This window comes from Sus scrofa, chromosome 6, assembly GCF_000003025.6.
Source record: "Sus scrofa isolate TJ Tabasco breed Duroc chromosome 6, Sscrofa11.1, whole genome shotgun sequence".
Classification (NCBI taxonomy): Eukaryota; Metazoa; Chordata; class Mammalia; order Artiodactyla; family Suidae; genus Sus; species Sus scrofa.
Genome location: NC_010448.4, coordinates 30,670,456 through 30,689,145, shown reverse-complemented (window position 1 = coordinate 30,689,145; position 18,690 = coordinate 30,670,456). Strand labels below are relative to the sequence as shown.

At 43.6% G+C, this 18,690-nt stretch overlaps 1 long non-coding RNA gene across 3 annotated transcripts in view; it reads left to right on the top strand.

The window, feature by feature from the left end:
- LOC110260952 overlaps window positions 1–18,690 on the top strand; it is a 193,376-nt gene that overhangs the window by 162,024 nt on the left and 12,662 nt on the right. For all 3 annotated transcript variants that reach the window (XR_002344595.1, XR_002344593.1, XR_002344592.1), the window contains 2 exons: window positions 7,539–7,702; window positions 10,283–10,429. This is a non-coding gene — a long non-coding RNA (uncharacterized LOC110260952). The remainder of the gene's footprint in view (window positions 1–7,538; window positions 7,703–10,282; window positions 10,430–18,690) is intronic.

Below are 18,690 nucleotides of genomic sequence, written 5' to 3'. Positions count from 1 at the left end.
AGATGACAAATTGAAAAATAAGCATGGAGTCACTTTTGGAAAATAAATCCGGTCCTCAGAACCACCCATTATGCAAGGAAAAATAAACTGCCTCTCATTTCATTAGGAAAACTCATTTGCATCGACATTTATACTTACATATGTAATAATGCATGGTCCCAGCCTGAATACAAGGTGGTAATTCAATCAAAAAGCTCCGTTGATATGCTATCATAAACAGCAAAAATGGAAACAGAGCCTTGGGAATAAATCACCCTCTTACTATTCAGCTGGGACCACACTGGGCTATTTTACACTACATGCATTGGTGCAGTATTTCACAAATATAAAAAACTGTATTTCCCTTTATTCATTGACATGTGGCTGTTTGAACTGGCAGCTTATGAAACTCCAGCAGGTGCCAGGATGGATCCCAGTGGTGGAATCAGACGGCAAGCGAAGAAGACAATAAGGCAGTTAAGATTTTTTAATGAAAATAATTTTAATCAAAATTTAAAACACACTTGAAAATTTTAATCCCAAGCATAAGGTCTGCACACACATCTCCATTTGGAGGGAAGAAACCCCACTGAAAATTAGCATCATTTTTAAAGCAGCAATATTCTCAGCTGCTAATTAGACATCTTCTCTTGGCTGATCTGATAATTCAGGAAATGTAAAAATGGCATTTTCTGAGGCTTTACAAGGTTATTTCTTAGAGAGATTTGAGTAATCTTGGTGATGTATTTGCTGTTCCCTCTGCCTGGAATACACCCCCTCCCCAGCCCCCGCTCCAGTATCCTCATGTGTCTGGCTCCTTGCCATTGAACTTCAGAGAGACTTCCCTGATTTCTCCATCCCTCACTAACCCTGCTCATTCTATTTACATTATCTGTTGTATTATTAAATTTATTGTAGACAGGAATTCCTGTCGTGGCTCAGTGGTTAACGAACCCGACTAGTATCCACGAGGATTCGGGTTCGATCCCTGGCCTCGCTCAGTGGGTTAAGGATCTGGCATTGCCATAAGCTGTGGTGCAGGTCACAGATGTGGCTTGGATCCTATGTTGCTGTGGCTGTGGTGTAGGCTGGTGGCTACAGCTCCAATTCAACCCCTAGCCTGGGAACTTATATATGCCACAGGTGCACCCTAAAAAGACACACACACAAAAAAAATTATTGTAGACTTCTTCAAGCATATATAGAAGTAGCAAGAATAGCAGAATGAGTCTGTTGTTCTCAGCTTTAATGCCCACCAATGCCAAGTCGCGATTTCACCCTTCTCTAGCTACTCTCCACGCCCTCCTCGTGCCCAGGTGCTTCAAAGCACTTGCAAGACATCATGTCCTTTCATCTCAAACTATTTCGATGTGTTTCCTTCCATAAATAAATTCCATTTTTATGATGACCCAATGTTAGACGGTTCTTTCTTTTCCTGAAAATCCATAGCGAACCTGAAATCCATGTTGGCCCCTCATTGGAGCCAAGCAAGGGTCCTGAGTTTAGAAAGTCCTGGGTTTGGTGCCCAGTATCATCTAGGCCATTTTGTAGCCATGCTGTCTTGGGAGATGACTTCTGCTATCTGAGCTTCCCTTTCCTCATCTCTGAAATAGCCCATTCTGGCTTAGCATGCAAAATTCATCTTGAACCCAGTGGTGACAGACCCTCTCCGAGCCAGGCTCATGCTAAACTGCTTATACACAGCAAACACTCTTAGGGAATTTTGTAAATGTTCCCCCACTTCATCCTAAGAACAACTGTATGGTAGGGACTATTATTATAGTTATGGACTATTATTATCATAATAATATAATATTGTATTATTATTATATCTGTGGATGGAGAAATGAGGCAGAGAGAGTTTAAGTAATTCATCCATAGTCATACAGCCATAGACCTGGGATTCAAACATGATTAGCTCATACTCTTTTTCTTTTTTTGGCCTTGCCCATGGCATGCTGAAGTTCCAGGGCCAGGGATCGAACCCAAGGCATCACAGTGACAACGCCAGATCCTTAACCACTAGGCTCCCCAGCTCATACTCTTAACTACGCGCTGTGCTACCTTTTAGTAGAAACCTTATGATGTAGTGGGCTCCCAGCCACCAGAAATTTAAGCCAAGGCTGACCATTTTACTCGATGAGCTGGGATGGGTGAAAACACAAAGTATGGCATTCGCTACAGACCAGATGCCCAATCCATGGCAACCAACCTTTCGGGGGAGCACTTGAAGCCTCCCAAGGCCCATTGAAACTGATGTTGCGATCAGCCTCCCCAAAAGAGGCGAGCATAGCCTTGCACACTCGAGGTCTAGTCTTGCCAGGAGAAAGCAAATAGCTTGGACAAGCACCGCAGCACAGAAACGACAACAGCTTACATCATGTAGCACCTGCCATATGCCAGGTCCTGGCCTAGGCATGTTGCATACATGAACGTCTTCAGTTCTCCAACAACCTGACTCAGGTACAATTATCATTTGTGGTTTAAAGATGAGGAGACAGAGGCAAAAGAAGCAACTTGCCCGAGTGACTTAATTGGAGAAACTTGGATGAGACCCAAATTTTTCTCCAATGAGGCTGACGTTACACACTCAAATCCTTGTCTTGAACAGAAGAATGACGAGGTCTGTGACCTTGGCCAAAGTCAACTGCTTCCTTGACGGTGTAAGACTCCTACGAACACTCAGACAGATGCTGCAAGAAGGATCCAGACTAATGTATGATACAGGCCTCCAGGAAGGCGAGGCAGGACCCATTTCCTCTGGAAAGAATCTACTTTCTGAAAATGTACATATTCAGCAGCACTTCTGCGACAATAAAAGAATAACCATCATGGTACAGATTTAATATTTATTTGTAATTCCTTCTCATTTCCAATAAGCACAGCAAAGCCTCCTCCTTCTCGGACACCCACCTCGTGGTCTCCCAGAGCATCCCCAAGTTTGTCAGGGCTCCCCTCGTGCTGCAGCTCAGCCCACGGGCGCCGAGGCTCTCCTTCGTCCTTTCGCCTCTTCAGCAGATGCAATAAAAACCATTCACTGGCTGACAACGAAAAGGCAGCGCAGCCTCAACTGCTGGGTAATTCAGGAAGCCTCTTTCTCATTTTAATTGGTTTCCTAATTGGACTGTTTATGGGTTGTGCAACAGCCTGGGATAAAAAGGCCGGCCGAGCAATTATGTGCCTGGCATTCCTATCTGGCAGAAGTTAATAGTTTAATAAGAAGAAGAAGGAACACCCCGAAGTTCAGTGGAATGCCAGCGGTTTTTGTCCTCTAGAAATACCTCGATGCAGAATAATCTCCCAAGTCAGAAATGATGGCAAGCGGTGCCTACCCAGTAGCAAGTTGGTGCTTTGCGAGCCTCCGGGTTGCTTTTTGATTTAGTGGGACGCGCCGACGGGGCTCTCTGGGGCCTGTCAGGTTTATAACTGTGCCCTCCCTCACTGGCTGGAGATAAGGGGGTAAGCAGGGCCCTTGATGGGCCTGATTGATTCTCTGGAACGAAGGTTTGTCTTCCCTGGCGGGATGGATGACTTCATTCTGGTAGATGAGGTCACTCGAGTCAAGGCAATAAAGAGTCTGATATTCACATGAAAGCCAGTGTTCAAAGCAGCCTCCCAAGGAAATTCTCGCGATACCTTCCCCTACCCCCTCCACCCCCGCATCAGGAAACCGCATGTGCGCTAAGCCCCTGCTTCCATTCCAGAAGAAACTCACTACCCCCTCCCCCAGCAAACTCTGAAGCCAAATTGGATGGTTCTAATTTATAAAAATTTGGGGGTGGGTGGGTTGTGCAGAAAAATTGTCCGCAACAGGTTGGACCTTGGGCTGAAATCAGAGGAGTGACGTTGCCCCAAAGGAAATCCTATTCTAATTGCTGCCTCATCGTGGCAACTGGGTCCTTGGTTGTTTTTAAAAAAAGCTCGCTGGTCGTTTTTTGGCTCGGAACGTCCCTGGTATCAATTTTCTGGTAGAGAAACAGCACTCTGAGAACTCGGCTTTCATCTAATCCTGTAGATTAAAGTAACTTTTGCGTAATGCCACTCCACTGAGATGGTGTCATCCAAAGTGGCAATGCTATGGGAAGGTTTGGATTTGGGAAGGGACAAAAAAAAAAATTTTTTTTTTTTTCCAATACAGGAATAAGAAAAGATGACCTCTGCCTAGGACTGCAAATTAGAAATCCTTGCCCAGAGGACAAAGTCCATTTATGATATGAGTTTTGAACGGAACTGATCTAATTTGGCCCGGTTTTATGTGCTTTATACACATGGGTTCAGCACTTGACACTTGATGGTGGATTTGGGTAATTAGTTAACTTCCCCAAGCTTGGTTTCCTTCAATGTAAAATAATACCAAGCCGAATGCTAAATAAGGAAATCTTGTATTTTGTAGAAATGGTGATGCTGTCAATTGCAAGATGCAACATTATATTTGTGTCTCTTGGAGAAAGGGAAAACACTGGTGATAGAACCATATTCCAAAGCTTTCTTATTTTAATTTTTTTGTTGAAGAAGCGTTTTGATGGTTTAATTTGACAAAGATTTTCACCGTGTATCATCCTTGGCATTCATACAGAATGGGAGTGGGGCATATTGGTTAAGGCAATGACAACCAGGTCATGACTATTGCTTGGCGGCAAACAGTTGGAAGAAGCCATCAATGGGAAGTTGCATCTTGAGTCCAGAGATGTTCAAATGGGAAATGGTGTGTGTTAGAACTGAGGAAACCCAGGAGCCTGGCACACAGTAAATATCACAGTCATGGTAGTATTAACGGTTATTCCAAGAGAAGAACTGTAATATTGCAAATTTTCTCTCCCCTCTCCCGCTTTATCAAAAGGGAGTTTTCAACAAGTTTGAGGCCTGAGTGTCCCTGGACAAAGGCTGCACCTGCCTTGGCCCCACACTGGCCCCCTGGGTCCGACCAGCCAGCCACTCTTCCCATGGTTCCACCCAGGAGCCCTCATTGGCCCCACTGAGGTCACATGTTCATTTCTGAAGCAGGGAAATGGGATGTTTTGATTGGCCAGTCCCGAGTCCTGTGCCCAGTCTGTTGCCAGGGGTTATAGTCTGCCCTACCTAAGCTACACAGCTGAGGGGTGGGAAGGAGTGGTTTCCTAAAGAAAGAGCAAGGGGGTTATTACCAGAAAAATGAGACATGACTGGGAGGGTGGGGGGCATTAAAGCCGTTTTCTTGGAGTTCCCATGTGGCTCAGTGGAAACAAATCTGACTGGTATCCATGAGGACACAGGTTTGACCCCTGGCCTTGCTCAGTGAGTTAAAAATCCGGCATTGCTGTGAGCTGTGGTGTAGGTCGCAGAACACGGCTGGGATCTGGCATTGCTGTAGCTGTGGTGTAGGCCGGCAGCAACAGCTCCGATTAGACCCCTAGCCTGGGAAGCTCCATATGCCGCGGGTGCGGCCCTAAAAAGACAAAAAAATTAAAACCACTTTCTTGATTCAACTCAAGACCCAGATATCCACAGGTATTTAAGCGGCCGTCTTGAATCTGGGCTTATCCAGGGATTCAGGAAACCCCTGACAGCTCAATCCCTGTGAGGAGCTAAGCAAACTTAAAAGCTGCTTGGCAAGGGGTAAATAAGCAACAAAGTTTCTGTAAGCAGGAGCCTTAGCTGCCTGCCAAAGAGGGAGACTCCTTATTGCAAGGACCATTGCATCTCATCCTGAACAGGCCTTCAAGGATGGCAGAAGGAGTGCTGAGTTTCACAAAGAGACAGCCACTTAAGTTCGGCAAGATCACCACCTACCACACTGTACTACCTCTTTCACTTTGCTGGCTATTGGAAACAAGGTGAAATAGATCTGAAATACTTTCATCAAGGTTAAAAACTCCCCCAGGGCAGCAGCCATCAGTTAAAGAAATCCGAATGATAAAGAGGTGTCAGCTACTCACTCATTGACTAATTCTAGCTTTACCGCTTAAGCAACCCTTTAAGAATGATGCTTTTCTAGCTCAAAAGCATCATCTAATTTGCAGCCCTAAAAAGACAAATTGATTTCCAATATTACCAAATCTACTGCCATATTTCCCAAAATGTGGGTGTAAATTAGGGTGAAGAGAGAAAGGCAATTTTACTGTCAGTTAAGTTTGGGCAATACTGTGGTCATTTGTTGCAGGACTTCTCAGAGCCTTCATGATAATTCTATTACCCAATAGTTACTGAATTCTTAACACATCTAAGTGCCTTTCATGACATATTTGAGTTGACCCAAAGCTCACATTTTTTTAGCCCTACACCATTCGAGGGTTGATATGCATTATGAGCTTCCAAAGAAAATGAGAAAAAATAGATTTTTTTTTCAAACTCACTTGACACAAAACCCTTCTTTTATAGGATCTTGCGAAGTTAAGCTTGCATATGTCCCACGATGGGAAATGCTAGCTTGAAACAATTGCCCATTTTTCTAAGCTCCTCTGAGCCAATATTTATGGACTATAAACACCCAGCACATTCCAGGAGCTCTGTTTATGGCGGGAAGGGCGGGATTACTGCCCTAGGGGAACCCACCATCTAGAAGATAAGATGACAGGCATTTTTGTGCTGTGATGGACCTGAAAATAACAGACTGCGGGCAGCAGAGGGGCAAGGGGATCAACAGTCCCTGGGGCACCCTGGAATATTTAAAAGAGGACATGGGCTTGAAGTGTGGGCATTAAAGATAAGTAGAGCCTGCCAAGCACAAAAATAAATAAATAAATAAAATAAAAAAATAAGGCACAGAGACAGTGCAAGCAGAGGGAGCAGCCCAGCCATCTCTACCATAGCTTTGCTCCAGAAAGAATTAAATGGCATTTGAAGAGTTCCCTGGTGGCTCCATGGGTTAAGGGGCTGGCATCACTGGCATGGCTGGGGTTGCTGCCGTGGCACGAGTTCCATCCTTGGCCCAGGAATTTTTGTATGCCATGGACTCAGCCAAGAAAAAAATTGCATCCGAATTCTAGAAGAGGTCTCAGACTTGCTCGTGAACTTTTCTCTCCAAGCCCCTACACCCATGAAAACAGCACCACAGGAAATGCTATGAGTACCTGTCCAGGGAGGAGGGTGGTTGCCCAGCCTCCTCCGTAGCTGCCTCCAAACGATGCTGACTGGGTTTTGCAGGGTCTCAGGCACCACCAGAGCAGATCTCACCACCCATACATGCAAGGTTGCTCCCCACACTGACCCAACGGGGTGGTTTTAAAATAGGTCTGCGAGTTCATTGACGCTCCTTCCTTTCAAAGGTGGAGTGGAATTTCCTTCCACTTGGATGTGGGTCAGACTTACTGACTCAATTTTAATGAATAAGAAGTGATGGAAGTGAGTCTCTCTGACTTCTGATGCTGGGTTATATAAAGCATAACTTCTCGCTAATTCTCTCTCTTTTCTGCCCTGGCCCTGTTTCTCTTGCTCTTTTTTCCTCTCCCTTCTCTCTCTCCCTATGTATTCTTTTCTTTCTTTGTGTGTTGGGGGGTCTGTCTGTCTCTGTCTGTCCCTCCCTTCCTATCCTCGTCTCCCACTCTGGACACTCACCTTTGTTTTTTTGTTTTCCTTTTTAGGGTTTTCTTGGCCAGCCTTGCAGCATGCAGGTGCTCCTGTGCCGGGGAGCGAACCCACAGCGGAGCAGCAACTTGAGCCCTAGCAGGGACAAAGCTGGATCTTCAACCCGCTGAGCCACGAGGGAACTCTTGGACACTCACAGTTGGAACCCAGCCACTGTGTGGTGAGCAAGCCCCAGCTCCCTGGTGAGGTGGTGTTTCCCCAGCTGGCACTAGCTCAGGTCTCGGCCTAGGCAGTCGTATGTGGAATCACATTATTTTGTGCATTTAAGCTCCCCAAACTCAGCTTTTACAGCCTGGTAGTTTTGGTGGTCAGAGAAGGGGGAGTAGAAAATGCTAGATAATCCCCTTGTCTTTTTTTTTCAAAGCTTATGTATATGTTTCTCTTATTCTCTGTGCCTCACGGGAAGAGAAACCACAGTAAAAAATGCTAAGACCCACAGCACATTTCTTTGAGGGGCTTTGGGGCCTAAGAGGGCTCAGGTCTTGGAAGTTCCAAGGTTTCACCTTACACAGAGATTTAGAAACCTTTCTAGCAGGTACCCTGCAAGCTCCACCCATGCTCCAAACACAGCTGTGACTGAAAGTATTTAAAAAGGAGCTGGAGGGAGTTCCCATCATGGCTCAGAATCTGACTGGTATCCACGAGGACGCAGGTTCAATCCCTGGCCTCGCTCAGTGGGGTTAAGGGTCCAGCGTTGGCATGAGCTGTGGTGTAGGTCACAGCCTCGGCTCAGATCCCGCGTTGCTGTGGCTGTGGTGCAGGCCTGGCAGCTGCAGCTGTGATTCATCCCCTATGGGAACCTCCATGTGCCGAGGGGGCGGCCCTGAAAAGACAAAAATAAAAAATTCCAAGGGGCCGGAGGCCTTCAGGGCTCTACCTGGCACTCCTCTGCATATAAATCTCTTCTGATTCTTCTTAACTGGCAGAAGTTTCTCTCCTCTCCAGCCCAGCCACTCCTCAGGAGGATTAATGACAAGGCAGCTCCAGTCTGGGGTGGAGAGATTTAGACCATGTCCCCCGACCGTTCCAGAACCCGCTCCACATGAGGCCAAGTGCGGGGTGAGGTCTGAGCAAGGAATGGGGCAGCTGTTCACGACCTTCCAAGCCCAGGCTGTCTTCCCACTGCAGGTGGGGAAATGCTCCTGGAGCCCACGGCCCAATGGGGACATGGCAGAAGCTGGCAATTTTCAATTACACTTGGAAGAATCTTTCTTTCTTTTTCTTTTGCTTTGCTTTTTTAGGGCCACACCTGCAGCATATGGAGGTCCCCAGGCTAGGGGTCCAGCCAGAGCTACACAGCCACAGCAACTCGGGATCCGAGCCACATCTGCGACCTATACCACTGCTCATGGCAACACTGGATCCTAAACCCACTGAGCGAGGCCAGGGATCGAACCCTCAACCTCATGGTTCCTAGTTGGATTCATTTCTGCTGTACGACGATGGGAACTCCAGGAAGAATATTTCTTGATCTTTCTCCTTGGAGGAGAGTAAATTGGGTGTACCTTTTCTGAAGTGCTTTAACAGCCAGGGTTGAAATTAGGAGGCTTTTCTTTTGAACCATCAGTTCAGCAGAAAGTGGAATTGACTGGAAAAGGCGATGGCCTAGAGCCTTCTGGGAAAGGGAGGATTGTTTTTTATCTTTATCATGGGAGGTCCTCGTGCTTGCCAGGCTCTGAGGAGCTACAGCCCTGAGTGGGGAGATCTGGCCCATTGTTGGGGACAGCTTGTAAATAAGTAAGCAATGCACTCATTCCTTACTGTGGCAGTAAATGTTACAGAGAAGTACTGAGATTCTGAGGGTGGCAGATGGGAGTCAAACTCCCTTGGGGAGTCAGGAGTCCAGCTTCCTGCCATGGCTTCAACCTTGTCTGAGCCGGGGACAAAAAATCCCTCCTGAGTTTTGTGGCAGCCTTATGAAACTGCTCGGAGGAAGAAAGGTTGCAGCCAGCCAGCTCCCTTTCTTTATAACCAGCATCCATATCATTCCCCCACAGGGCGCCTTCAGCAGGGGCATGAATCCTCTCGCCCACCCCCACGGCAATCCTCACAAATAAAATCCTAAGAATGGCCAATATATTCTGCGCCGAGTCACAATAGCCCGCAAGAAAAATGCATAAACTCATAACTTCGAACCTAGGATCTTTAGCATCCCATTAAAAATATTCAAAATATAAATCAAAATTCATGGGAATACGTAATATTCAATTTAGAATTTATGGCATTTTAAAATAGGATGATTTCCTCAAATGGGCAATAAATTTGGTTTTGTGGAATTGCACTTGCCACGTTATCATGACAGTTGCTTTATCTACACAGCCCACCAAAGCGGAGTCACTTTATAGAATCTCAATTCACAAATCAACTGTCGTCTTCACTTCACTGATTCATTGCTGATGGGCCCTTCACAAGGTAAAAAAAAAAAAAAAAAAAAATCCCTTCCGAGTTGACAAGAGTAAGAAATGGGAAGGTGAGCACTGCCCATCCATTCACTGGCCCGCTGACCCGCCTGTAGTGATACATGGCAGAATAAACTCATAAACCAGCCGCATCTCTTGACCTCTCGGAATAAATGGAAACAGAAGAGGCTTGATGATGATCATTGTGTTTAAGGATTAGGATCTGACAGAGGATGATAGATACCCAAGGTGCACCTTGAAAACAGGAACCCAGGCCAGGCCACTGAGAGTCAAAAATCCCCCAATTTTAAGGAAGTTTTCCCTTTATGAATTTTTCACAGCCCCTGCTGTCCTGTTGAGAGCATGCCAGTGCCAGACCTCTCACAAGGAGGGGGCATCTCTGAGTTTGCGAAGAAAATATTATAGAAACATGAGGAAGAAAGGAGTAAAGTTGACCAAATTAAAGGATTTGCTCAGATATGATACAAGTAAGTTTTTATTTATTTTTAAAATTTTTGCAGCAGCACCTGCAGCATATAGAAGTTCCCAGGCTAGGGGTGGAACAGCAGCTGCAGGCCTACGCCACAGCCATGGCAACAACAGATCCGAGCAGCGTCTGTGACCTATACTGTAGCTCACAGCAACATGGGATCCTTAACCCATTGAGCAGAGCCAGGGATCGAACCCATATCCTCATGGCTACACATCAGGTTCGTTTCCACTGAGCCACAATGGGAACTCCCAAAATTATTATTATTATTTTTATTTAGCAAAAGCTACTGCTTTAAAAACATGTTCTCAGTTAATTTAAGCATAGCCCATATTTTATAAACTGGCTTTTTAAAAAGCATGATTTGTAGAACGGAAATGAATTTTCCAATTCCTAATTGACAATATCCAAAACCAAACTCTTAATTATGTTTGAGAGAAAAATAAGAAACAAGTTCAGGGCATCTTAGTCATGACAGAAGCACACGAACTTCAATGTTCTGGACTCAACTCTGTGACGGAAATAACATGTATGGATTCAAAATGACCAACACGATTTTGACTATCAGTATCAGAAATGGATTCCTGCTTGTTAGAAATATTTAATAAGCAGATGTATTTAAATAAGTGCTAATTCTGACCTCATGTTAAGAATCTGTACCCAGATGCTCTAATGGTAAGTTGAAGGTGTTTTAAGGAACTGTTTTTAATAGTAAAAAATAACACATCATTAGAATGGTTGGAAGAGGAAAAGATTCGTCTCCAATGGAATCACCCTACTGCTGCTATTATTAGCTAATGTATTCATTTTTACCTTTATATATGTTCACAAGGATAGCCTATATAGCACATATACAATTTTATATTTTTAATTTTAATAAGTTTATTATTTTTGCTTCATGCTTTTTGTAATTATAATTTTAGTGGCTGGATAATTACATATCAAAGAAATGCATGATGATTTAGCCGATCATCCTTCAGTTTATAATTGTCCGATATTTAAGCAGTTTCTAAATTTTCAAACTATAAATAATTCTCTGAAACAGACTCATAGACATAGAGAATAGACTTGTGGTTGCCAAGGGGGAGGGGGCACAGGGGAGGGATGGAGTGGGCATTTGAGATTAGCAGATGCAAACTATTATATAGCAAATAGACAGGAATTCCCACTGTGGCACAGCGGAAACAAATCTGACTAGTATCCATGAGGATTCAGGTTCGATCTCTGGCCTCTATCAGTGGGTAAGGGATCCAGCATTACCATGAGCTGCGGTATATGTCGTAGACTTGGCTCAGATCCCACGTTGCTGTGGCTGTGGTATAGGCCAGCAGCTGTAGCTCTGATTTAACACCTAGCCCGGGCACTTCCATATGCTCTGCGTGTGGCCCTAAAAATTAAAAAAAAAAAAAAATCAAAAAAAAAAGAATGAAATAGGCTTATTAGAAGCAATCAAGGCTAGTAAATAATAGGATAATATCTTCAAGTTGTTGAGAAGAGTATACATAATTAAAAGAGAGGATCAAATAAATTTTCAAAGATTCTTGCTACTAAGGTGTTGTGGAGAAAGAAGAAACTGAATCTAGGAGTAACGAATTCCAGAAGCATGGGGAGCAACACTGTTAAACACACTAAATCCTATGTCCATAATACAATTAAGTTAGAAAGAAAGAGATTTTTTTTTTTTTTTAATAGCTGCACTCATGGCATATGGATGCTCCCCAGGCCAGGGACTGAATCTGAGCCACAGCTGTGGGAGCTCTGCTGCAGCTGTGGCAATGCTAGATCCTTTAACCCGCTGGGCTGGGCCAGGGATCGAACCTGTGCCTCCACAGCGACCCAAGCTGCAGCATCGCATTCTTAGCTCACTGTGCACAGCAGGAACTCCAGAAAGAGCCAATCTTAATATGTATTTGGAAATTAAACAAGAACAATGAAAACAACCAAAACCTTCCATATAGCTGTGGGTCAGAAAATAATGACAATTTAGAACTGAATAACAAAAGGCTAGTCATCAAACCTGGTACTACAGAGACAAAACCATACTAAGTGAAATAACTGTAGTCCTGAAATCATATGTAATAGAAGAAATAATAAGCTATGTATCCAACTCAAGAACTTAGAAAATAATTTATTTTTCCAAATATAATAGGAAAAATAATAGAACGAAAATTAATCAAATGGAAAATAAGATAGTTTGGCAAAATTAAAAGCTGTTTCGTTGGAAAAATCTAACAGACCAAACTCTGGCAAGATTTATCAAGAAAATAAGAGAGAAGAACCAATGAACAATATTAATGAAAAGGAAACCTGACTATGAATATAGTAGAGCTTTTTAAAATCATGAGAATGCCAAGAACAGCTTCATGTGATAAATTTTAAAAGTCAGAGGGAATGGAAAATTTCTAGAAAGATGTGGAAAGTAAAAGTGACTCAAAAAGAAATAGAAAACCCGAGTAGTACATTTCACTCCATAGAATCAAGTTGTCACAAAACCATTTTCCAGAAACATCTGGCCCAGATGGGTTTTTAGGTTAGTCCTATTAAATCATTCAAAGAACAGATAACTCCAACTACATACCATCTATACCACAGAGCAGAAAGAGGTAAACATTATTCCAAATATTTTATGGGACTAGTTCATTCTGACATCAGAAAAGACAAGGATATTACAGAATGGAAAGACCTCACTTATGAATGTAAATGTAAAAAATCCCTTAAAAAAAAATCTAGCAAGGAAAAAACTCATCAGCCAGTAGGATTAATCCCATCAAAGACCATGGTAGCCTAGAAAATGCACTCATATAATTCATTATATGTTAATACATTAAAGAAAAACATCACAACAATAAATGCAGATAGAAAAATCCAATTCGACTTAGTCACAGCAAAAGTCTCAAGTGCCCTCAGTGGCCCCAGGGACACCCTAATAAGAAATGACAATATTTTGGGGTAAGCTTTATCACAGTGGGTATTCACATGAAGCAACCATATCTAGGGGTGTGGAATGGGTTCTGTTTTGCCTGATCCTGGCTGAAGACCCCTAGCAGGAAAGACCAGAAGCCCAGGCCACAAATACCCTGCAGAATCCTTGGAAAAAAGAGGTTTCAGCTGCGGTTGACAGCTCCTCCACATGTCCCCCGTTCTCATCAATACTCTGGAACAAGAGCAGCTTAGGAACCTTGACTTGCTCCACTTGATAATAGATATATGGATGTAGCAATACAGACAAAAAGAAATACAAGGCTAAATCCCTGTTGATTCAGGACAATTTATTGACCTTCTACTATATGCCAGGCACTGCATTAAGACTTCAACATAAATTATCTTATTTAATTCGCTAAAACAACTCAGCTCGGGAAGTCTAAAGCAGCCCAATTTTACAGATGGAAAACCAGGACCTGGCGAAAAGATGCGGCTTACTCGTCTATACATTCATTAACTGGTGGAGTTAATAGTTAAACTTGGCCTGGCCTCAAAGCCTCATGCTCCTTCCACCATCCCACACTGTCTTGAATTGGTGATAGACACTGTTATTTCTGACCCTGGGTTCTGGCCAGTTTCAATGAAAGGCTTTTGTGGACCCTCTCTGAGCAGTCACCTTGATTCCTCTTTATTCGTAAGCAAATGGTGTGGAAAAAGGGTCAGTACCCTTTTTCTGAAGGATCAGATAGTAAATATTTCAGGCTCTGAGGCCATATGGTCTCTGCTGCAACTTCTCAGCTCTGCTTTTGTAGCAGGATGGCAGCCTTTAGACAATAAGCAAACAAGTGGTAGGGCTTGTTCCAAGAAAAGTTTCTTAATCATAATAGGCTGGACTTGGCCACTGGACCATAGTTTGTGGCCCTCTGATGTAGAGGCTGAGAATACAGCTTCAGCATCCAAGTTCCCTGAGTTTAATCCCGGCTCAACCACCTAGTAGAAGTACGACCTATGTACATGTAATTTCACTGTGTAAAATTGAGATAAGGTTGTTGTGAGGATTAAATAACTGAAAATAGATGTTATTTGGAAGCTTGCAACATGAAAAATATTGCTGTGTGCACCAGTGTTCAAGATTTTTTTTTTTTTGACCACTCCCACAGCATGCAGCAGTTCCTGGGACAGAGATCAAACCCCCACTACAGCAGTAACAATAGAAGACCCCTAACCCACTGATTGAGCCACCAGGGAACTCCAAGTTGTTTTAAATTAAAACCAAAATTGAGTTTAACACAATGAACTCAAAGCAAGCTTTTGGACTTTAAGATCTCAAAGGAGAGGAGTTTCTGTCATTGCTCAGTGGAAACGAATCCGACTAGTAACCATGAGGATGCAGGTTTGATCCCTGGCCTCGATCTGTGGGTTAAGGATCTGGCTTTGCTGTGCTGGTCCCGCATTGCTGCGGTGTAGGCCGGCAGCTGTAGCTCCGATTCAACCCCTAGCCTGGGAACCTCCATATGCCACGGGTGCGGCCCTAAAAAGACAGGAAAAAGAAAAAAAGATCTCAAAGAAGAGAACATAGTGCTTTGGAGAAGATCACACTGAGTTTCTGAAAACACTCTTTATGTACCTAACCCAGTATATTTACTGGGTACCAACTAGTGCCAGACATGGAACAAGGATGGAAAATGCTAAGAATCAAAACAAAAACAAAGAAGTTCCCTGGTGACTCGTCGGGTTAAGGATCTGGCCTTGTCACCACTGTGTCCCCAGTTGCTGCTGTGGCACAGGTTTAATCCGTGGCCCCGGAACATCTGTATGCCATGGGCATGGCCCCAAAAAAGGATGGAAAATGCTCATACTGTGCCCAGCTCTGTGCTAATGTCTGAGATTGAGGGAGCACCTATTTTGAATATCACTGAAAAAAACTTTCAGACAAAACAATTACTTTAATTTAGTGCTTTTGTGTTTCAAAACCAATCCACTAAGAAGTGACTCTGAGGTCCTTAAGTACAATTCACATCTGAATTTGACGCCAATTGAGTTTGGTCATTAGAGTTTAACCACTAGGGTATTAATTGAAGCACTGGAAAATACCTCTGGTCAGTTTCATCATCTAATGGCGCTTGAGTTTCCTAATGCATCCTAATAAGGGCTGTTGCATATGCATAGGCCAATCCAGATTTTACAAGGAACTGTTTACACTGATTAAAAACATTTAAAATGGGCCACATTCTCCTCAGATTTCAAGTGCAGTTATTTTTCCTATTAATTTTTCTAGATATGATTGTGCTTTAAAATAATGGCTGGATTGCATTTAAAACTATTAGTATTTTTTTTTTGGTCTATCTATAAAGTAATTGCTATAAAAATTCCCTGTGGACTTAATTTATGTATCTGAATTGAGTTCCCTAGTATTACTGAATCCAAGAGATGCATTCCCCGAAATGTTAAAGAATTTCTCAAAAAATGGTAGCTTTATGCTAGACAGAAGATTTTGTTTTCCTTGACTTATTTAAGAATTAAGTGTACCATTTGCTAATTAAATTACTCAGTATTGACTCTAAAACTTTTGGTTTAAAAACCTGATTTGATAAAAAGCCATCTGAAACGTTAGCTCACGTTGTTCTTGGAGTGTGGGAACACTGATTTTCCATGCTTAAGACACAATCTGGATTCCACAAGGTTTTATTTTTGTTTTAAACCATATTGAAGACATATTTTAAAATAAAAATATTTTAAGCTGTAATCATATCGATATATTACCTCCTGACTGGGTTCAATTCACATTTATGGGAGGAAAAAAAAAAAAGGAAACAAGAAATAACAAAGTCCTAACCTAATAGAAAAGAATTGCGAGAAGACCGCTTTTTTCAGAGTTGGCCCTTGTTCAAGGTACATATGGTCACATAATCTTTTAAAAAGCACAATTCAAGTCTCGATTTAATTTTGTAATAGCGTAAATGGAATTACGCTGCTGATGAAGTTCAGTGCTTAAGCTTAAGCGTACACCAGGCTGGCTGAGTGACCCTGACTCCGTGTACTTGGCCATCCAGACCGCCCAGGGCTCCTTTAAGCGCTTGCCTTCCCTGAACTAAAGCACCGTCACCGGGCTGGGTGGGATCCTTCATATTCATGGCAGCCCAGTCACCTTGTAAACATGATCATAATGCAAGGTTAATAACTACTTTGCAGGAATGCATTATGTATTCTGTTTCCCCTCTTTGTGTTTCTTGGGTACCAAGGATTAGCTAATGGAAAAGCTTTGGCGCTCGCAGAAAAGTTCCAGGTTGAACTGTGCTTGGAGACGGGGTAAACTTTCTATCATTCAAAATCTGCCTGAGCGCTGTAATTTTCGCAGTGTCTATGAGAAGGCCAACCTCCATGGCGAATAAGGAACACAAGGGACCTGCAGATCCACCTCCTTTCTTTTACAGATGAGGCAACTGAAATCTAAGGGGGTACCTCTGGCCATGGCTCCCACCCAGGTAGCTAAAGCTAGAGACTGCCACTTCTGCTTTCAGCCATGGCAATTGGATCAACACCATCCTTTGGCACACAGCTAGACTGCCTCCTTTTTTAAATTTTTTATCTTTTGCTTTTTAGGGTCACCCTTGCAGCCTGTAGAAGTTCCCAGGTTAAGGGTTGAACCAGAGCTGCAGCTGCTGGCCTACGCCACAGCCACAGCAATGCCAGATCTGAGCAGCATCTCAGAACTACACCACTGCTCAGGGCAACCCCAGATCCTTAACCCAATGAGTGGAGCCCAGGGATCAAACCCGCATCCTCATGGATACAAGTTGGGTTCCTTTCTGCTCAGCCACAAAGATTACTCCCTAGACCTCCTCCTTCTGTCAACACATGCTTCAGTGATGGCACGAGTCAGAGTCTTGGTATTTCCCCAGGAGACTTGGAATTCTCCAAGGGACTATGTTTTTTTTTTTTAATTAATTTTTTTTTTTTTTTTTTTTTTTTTTTGCTTTTCAGGGCCACACCCATGGCATATGGAGATTCCCAGGCTAGGAGTTTAGTTGAAGCTACAGCTGCCAGCCTATGCCACAGCCACAGCAACACCAGATCCAAATTGTGTCCACAACCTACACCAGATCTGAGCCACATCTGCGACCTACACCACAGCTCATGGCAACGCCGGATCCTTAACCCACTGAGCGAGGCCAGGGATTGAACCCGCAACCTCATGGTTCCTAGTCAGATTCGTTTCTGCTGAGCCACAACGGGAACTCCAAGGGACTGTGTTTTATTCTCTCTGTATTCTCAGCATTAGAACACAGTCTAGCACATATTTACAAATGGACCTATGACCAGAGGACCGTCCAGGCACAAGGGTAGTTCTCGATGCTTTACATTTATTAACTCATGGAGCTTTGTTTTTCAGATGAGAAAATAGACTCAACAAAGTTAGATAATCTACCCAGCATCTCCTAAGCGGGAAGTGGCAAATCTATCTTCAAACCCAAGCACTTTGTGGTGGACCCAGAAATAACATAACAGAAGGCAGAAAATGAGACATTGCTGCAGAAGTTGTATTTGCAGTACCAGGGGACTTGGAGAAGGGATCCCCATGGGCCAGGAAAATTCCTTGGCGTATCTACACCCCAGGAATCTCAAAATAACAGCCGAGCCCAGGAGCTTTCTCCCTGCTGATTTTCCAGTGGGAGTTGGTCCATGGCAGTGTGCTGCATCTTTGTGCCATCAGACCTGAGAGCCCTAAGAGATTAGTCCCTGGAATTTCAGTGGAGGAGGAAGAGAACGCCGTGGTCTGGTTAATCAGAAAGCGTGCCAAGGTTCTTCCAGTAAGCCCCAAATAGCTGTGCTAATGCAGGGACGGCAGAAGCCTGTGAGCCACTTAGCGGCTGAGATTTAGCCTTGTAGTGGTGGGAAATCCAACCTCAGCTCATGCTGCAAGCCGACTGCCAGAAAGCCACTGGCTGGTCAAGTGCCGTCCCCTGCCTGCCACCCTGTGTCCTGCTCCGTCCTTGGAAATCACTGCCCCTCAAAATTGTGAGGCCAATATATGATCATTCAACTCCGTTCTGCTCAAGAGAATGTGGTCTGGGCATCAGCCATGACACCAACTTACGTTGTCTAGGAAAAAAACTAGACCTGTGGCAATATTTCTGGCCTTTGAGACCAACGTGACAAGATGGACAGACACCTTCTCACAACTTGCTAAGGCCTCTGGTCCAAATGAACCAGGGTAACTTCCAGAAGAAAGACATTTGTGTGTCCAGCACTATTGTTTTGCATTTTCTTTTTCTTTTTTTCTTTTTTTGCAATCCGTGTTTGTATTCATTTTCTCACTCTTGTTGAAAAAAAAAT